Source organism: Marmota monax, unplaced genomic scaffold (genome assembly GCF_021218885.2).
Source record: "Marmota monax isolate L192 unplaced genomic scaffold, Marmota_monax_Labrador192_F-V1.1 WCK01_AAM20220418_F8-fsc00059, whole genome shotgun sequence".
Taxonomy (NCBI): Eukaryota; Metazoa; Chordata; class Mammalia; order Rodentia; family Sciuridae; genus Marmota; species Marmota monax.
The window spans coordinates 3,768,404-3,774,574 of record NW_026693595.1 but is presented as its reverse complement, the minus strand read 5'-3'; the positions used below and the strand labels follow the sequence as shown (position 1 = coordinate 3,774,574).

At 36.0% G+C, this 6,171-nt stretch overlaps 1 pseudogene; it reads right to left on the bottom strand.

Moving 5' to 3' along the window:
* Nucleotides 1–1,988: 1,988 nt before the first annotated feature.
* LOC124102979 (large ribosomal subunit protein uL24-like) lies at nt 1,989–4,409 on the bottom strand (annotated as a pseudogene).
* Nucleotides 4,410–6,171: the final 1,762 nt, after the last annotated feature.

Here is a 6,171-nt window from a genome sequence, read left to right as displayed (position 1 = left end):
AGTAGGCTGGCTATAATTGACAATATTATGTATTTCAGAAGAACTAAGAAAGGGATTTGACAGTTTTCACATCCCCCCCCCCAAATGAGGTGAAGAATAGGCTAAATAATGTGATTTGATCATAAGACAATGTATACCTGTATCAAAATATCACAATATATCCCATAATATGTACAATTATAAGTCAATTAAAAATAAAATGAAACTATGTGCATATATATATATATATATATATATATATATATATATATAATTAAAAATGGAGGTTTGATGCATTCTCAATTAGCATTGGGTTTAAAGATTGCTAAAACATAGTGTATGGCAGATGTGTCATTAATTCATTTGTGTTAATTTGATTTCCTTCTGGGACAGGGTTCGAATGCATTGGTATTTTGCTTAGGGCATGATTCCAGGAAACACTAGAAGGCTAAGCAGAAAAGTCAAGGCATCTGATAGAAGACTATGTTAGCAAGCAAGAGTCCACTCTGGCAAGTGGAGCTTAATTCCAGTGGCAAACTCTGAGAGACAGACTAGAACAAATATCAGAGTACTGTCACCTCATTAATAAGGGAACAGGAGCATTTAGACATCAATTTAGTGTGTTCAGGATGCTATAAGAAAATATCATACAATGGATAGTTTATTAACCACAGAAATTTATTTCTCACAGATCTGGAGACTGGGAAGTTTACTAGCAAATTTGGTGGTGTCTGGCAGAAAGCCCACTTCCTGGTTCACAGATGGCCTTTTCACTGTAATCTCACATAGTAGAAAAGGTGAGGGCTCTTTTTCTGGTCTCTTTTTTAAGACATTAATGCCATTCAAGAGAACTCTTCTCTCATGAACTAATCACCTCCATAAGGTCCCACTTTATAAAATACCACCAACTTGGATGTTCGGTTCCCAACTTAATGAGTTGTGGAAGAACAACCAAATTTAGAATACAGCATGCACAACTCTTATTTGTGGTTACATAGGAGTATTCCTGGGGATGTTAATTCCCTGAGACCTGTTGTTCAAGTGAGAAACATATATCCAAGGGCCAGAGACAGATCTCAATCAAAGGAATGCAACTGTTGGATGTTGACAGGAGGATTAGCGACAACACCCCACAGAAAGCACATCCCATTATGAGTATTAGCTAAGAAATAAATAAAAGATATTTTCCTGACATTTATGTCCAATGTTATTTTCTCAATTGTTACTAGATTGTTAGAACATAAATGCTTTTTTCAGTGTTTGGACTGAACTACTTAATGAAAGGAAAAGTATTAATTTTGTTCTAGGTGCCCTGGAAATATCATTAAACATTAAGAGTGCCATGAACCAAGAAGGTTTGAGAAATTCTAAGCTATTTCTTTTGAGTTTTAGACATATCCTTGCAAGATTGATCTTTCCATGAATAATGCTGTGAATTATATGAGTCTATAAGAAGATACCTCCCTTTAATAGTCTGCTGATTAAAATTATTTGAAGTTTCAGAACCAGGAGAAAGCTCACATGACTAAGTACAACCTGAATTTTTGTATAAAGGACAACCACGTACCATAGGTTGCTGTACTTCATATTTTTGGTAATTGAATATGTTTTCATGAGAAAAAGTGGCCAAAATTATTTTCATATAATCTTTGACCCTCAAGTAACCTAAGCCCTTTGGTTTCAGAAAAAAAAAAATTACCAATTCTGATCTTGGTATTTTAAGTAAGAGTAAGCTAGAAACTATTCTTGGTTGAAATCTTGCTATTTGCACAATCATGACAAATTTGAGGATTGTTGGGTAATGCATTTTTAGGCTCAATCATTGCTCCATGCTATGATTTCAAACCTTGTGTGTCTCTATGTTCCACAATTTTAATTTTATATATTTTACATTTTATTATAAATATTTTTTAAAAACTTCTAGAATAGAAAAGGAATACACAAAAACAGCACAGAGATTTTTTTTTTCATTTTAGCAGTTTTTAAAGCAAGTTGTTAATATGGTTACTTTATTCTCTCATCTTCTCAATTGTTTCTTCTTTATATTTGCCCCTTTCCTTCCCTCTTTTTAAGACAGAGCCTTCCATTCCAGGATCTTTTTGCAGTCTTTGTCCAGTTTTAGCCAAGTGATAACCACCTTGCTGGAGTGAATGCCTACATGGAAAGTTGTGCCATTAGTCTTTTCCTATAGCACCCATTCAGGAGAAAATACATGCTTCTTCCTGTACACTTGGACCACTTTGCTAATCTGCTGACCTTTATAAATATGGGCTTCATCACCCTTTTAGATGGGCATAGATCAAACACTGTACTTCTCAGCTCTTTGGAAAGAGGGGAGGATATAATCTTGCTGTGAAGGTGAGAAGGTGCATTGAAATGCCTTTTGTAGTTCTTGCTTCGCTCAAACTTCACAAAAGGATTGAACTTTATTTTGGTCACTGATCCTTCAGCAGTGGTCGCAAAAGGAAAGAGCCAGAGATGATATTCTTAACTGAATAAAAATGAATATCTGACAAGCCAATAAAACTGATTTTATCATAATCATAATACTCATAGGCATGACATAATAAAGTCCATTGAACACTTAGCATGCATCAGAACCTATGTGGCCTATATGTTTCTATTCATTTTATTCCAAAGCACTCTGAGGATGTAGGTTCTGTTATAATCCTATTTGGCTTGCATTAATCTTGTGGCAAAAATGTTGGTTTCTAACAGTATTTCCTAGGACCTTACCATATAATAATTTCTTTTTTAAAATTTATTTTTTTTTTACACAAATGACATCTTTATTCATTCATCTACATATTCATTCAACAAAACTCATTGAACATCAACTACATCTTAGCATCACACAGGGTTGAGGGACAAAGACATGGGACCCCAGAAGAAACTCAAGTTCAGTTGGAGCAAACGACTTATAAGGAAATAGTATGATAAAACATTTTGTTTTGGGGTACTAGGTATTGAACCCAAGGGCTCATGCATACTAGGAAAACACAGAACTACCATATAATAATTTCTAGCTGCCAAATTCTTCTTCTCTTTGCTTAGTGGTTTTTTTAATAGCTAGATCCAGTTTTGGGCCCTTAGCATAGCAGTCTGGAAGTACAGGAGGATTAATGTAACTTGTTACTTATTCCCCTTCATTGATATTTCCTGGGTTAACATTCCAAATCATTGTACTTCATTCAGAAGTTGTAGTTTCCATAGTTTCAGTTATCCATGGTCAATGATGTTCCAAAATTTTGAAATTCCAGAAACACAGAATGTATGAGTTTTAAGTTTCACACCATGCTCAGTAACATAAAGAAATTTCACACTGTCCTGCTCTGTCCTACCTGGATAGGAATCATCTCTTTGCCCAACAGGTTAATGTTGTATATTAGTCACATTATGTCACATGTATGACCCATTAGTCACATGTATGACCCATCTCTGTTATCAGACTGACACTATCACAATGTTCAAGTAAATTTAAAAAAATTATCTGAAACATTTTTATTGATGCCTATTAATTATATAGAATTGTGGGTCTCTTTGTGACATATTTGTACATGCATATAACATAATTTGATCAATTTCATCATCCTAAATCATCCTTACCCTCTTCTTCTCCCTCCCCTAGTCCCCTCTTCTCTTTTAATGTTCTCACTTTAATAATGATCTCAAAGTTCAGGAGTAGCAATACTGGCAGTTTTATTACATTATATTGTTGTAATTATTATGTTATTAGTTATGGTTGTTAATCTCTTATTTTGCCTAATTTATAAATTAGACTTTATCATACAGAGGTAAGCACAGGATAAAAAAATAGTATATGTAGGTTTTGGTGCTAGCTGCAATTTCAGGGATCTATTGAGATCTTGAAATACATCATTGAGATGAAAGTCCAAGGGATGATGTAGACTATTTGCATTTAAATCTTTGTTTCCGGGTTGTCTTCTGGAGGAACCTAAACTGTGACACATCAATAAATTCACTTGAACAAATAATGAACAATATAATGTTCAAAATAATTCATGAACAAATAATGGAGAAATAAACAAGAAGTGTGTTTCTGAAACTGAGAAAGTATTGTCTCAGCCTTGCATAATAAGACCTCTAGAGAGGGAGGAATAAGAAACTAGAATGGATTTCAGATTTTAAAAGGACACCAGTAGGAGGCTGGGTCTGGGGCTCAGGGGTAGAAATGCTTGCCTAGAATGTGTGAGGTCCTAGGTTTGAATGTCCAAAAAAGAGTGGGATGCGGTGTTCTAACAATACAGATTTATGATAGTAGCCAAAACTATTTTGGTCCTAAATAGAGTGGAAGAAAGAAGGGGTGACCTTGTTGCACAAGACATGGCTATACCATCCTGCTGGGGCCCAGACGAGGAAGCAGATGGTATCAATAGCCAGCTACCCGATGATTCTAGGTTTTCTCCCATCACTTGGCAAAATGATTCAGGGAGACAATTAGTAAATGAATTAAGTCAGATGTTCTCAAATCTGAAAGTCTGATGATCCTGTGGGGGATGCTGGCAGGGTCTGGACTGGGAAGTTTATTCACACATATGTGAAACACACCCACACTCAAACCCAGACACTGAGGAGATAAGCTGTACTAGTTTAGGGAAAGTGTTAACAGGATGGTCCTGTGCTTAATATTCTTTTTTTTTTCCTTCTAATTGATGGTGTCTCTTAGGCACTGGCATTTCTAAGAATTGTGATTGACAGTGAACTTGGATGAGATTGAGGTTTTTATGGGATCCTAATTAATTTTGACTTGTCTAACCTTTAAAACTATTTAACTTCTGGTGAATTTCGCAATTTGCTTAAAAGATACCTATTTCTCTCTGATTATTTTTCTATTTTATTGTCTTGAAATGTTATTTTATAAAAGTAGTGTGAATATATGTGTCTTTTAAAGGAAAATTGATAATAAAATATTATTTAATGTGTGAGTGCTGGAAAGTAGGTACGATCTCACTTGACAGCCTGTTCAGAATGGAATGGAAGCTGTGTGCTTCTCCATCGGAGTCATTACAGTGCATGCTGTGAGTGTGAATGTTCATTAGCATATTATGGATCTATAATTTCTGCTTAAAAAAACTATGCAAAGCAATTACCCAGCATGGTAGGAGCTCTGTTTTCAACTTCAACATTTCCTCCAGTTTACTTCCTCTTCTTAATCTTCCTTCTCCATACTTCCAGATATTTGTTCTTAACTAAATAGAAAGATTGGACACTTCAAGGTATTTGATATCAGATCATTTTACAGAACTGGATCACTCTGACCAGAAGGAAAAACATGGTAGTCAAAGTTGAAGCTGCTGCTGATAATCTGGTTTGTTAAATGGTTGAAGGAAACGTATGCTGCAGAGAAGTGCTTTTGGGGGACAGGGGCACCAGGGATTGAACTCAGGGGCACTGGACCACGAAGCCACATTCCCAGCCCTATTTTGTATTTTATTTAGAGGCAGGGTTTCACTGAGTTGCTTAGCGCCTCATTTTTGCTGAGGGCTGGCTTTGAACTCATGATCCCCCTGACTCAGCCTCCTGAGCTGCTGGGATTACAGGTGTGAGCCACCTGGCCTGGCTGAGAAGTGCTACTTTTGAAGTAGGAAGGGGCCTCTCCCATTTACATGGTATGACTTTGGGACATTCAGCCTCTTGGAGTTTAGTTCTAGTGTCTTTCAATGCAAACAATGAGATTCCCTCTTGCAGAGTGGTTCTGAATAGAAAAGAAGATGACGTATGGTAAAAGCATAATGAAGAGTTGTAGGAATGCAAAGTTATTAGCCTCATTACTGGCTAAGCAGGTGGTAATCCACAAATTGCTTTAATGTCTGTTGTTTAATTCGGCTGTTGGCAAGGCACTGTACAGTAGAAAGTGAAAATCCCTATTGCTCAGGTGAAAACACTGAGGGCCTACAAGATCAGGTATGATGAATTTTACATTTTAAGAAATGCTTGACTCCTGAATTTGAGATTCAAATTTCCTCAATTACTTGTAAATAACATAAAAATATATGCATGCATGCACACTCACACACCCTCTTCCACGTACACATCTGAGGAGAGAGATCTGTAATTCGCATGGACTCACTCTACCCTTTAGATCAGCTCAAATTTTTATTTCAAATACTGATCTGCTCAAGATTTTACACAATTTCTACAAGTTCTCCCATGGCTAATGTTTCTGACATC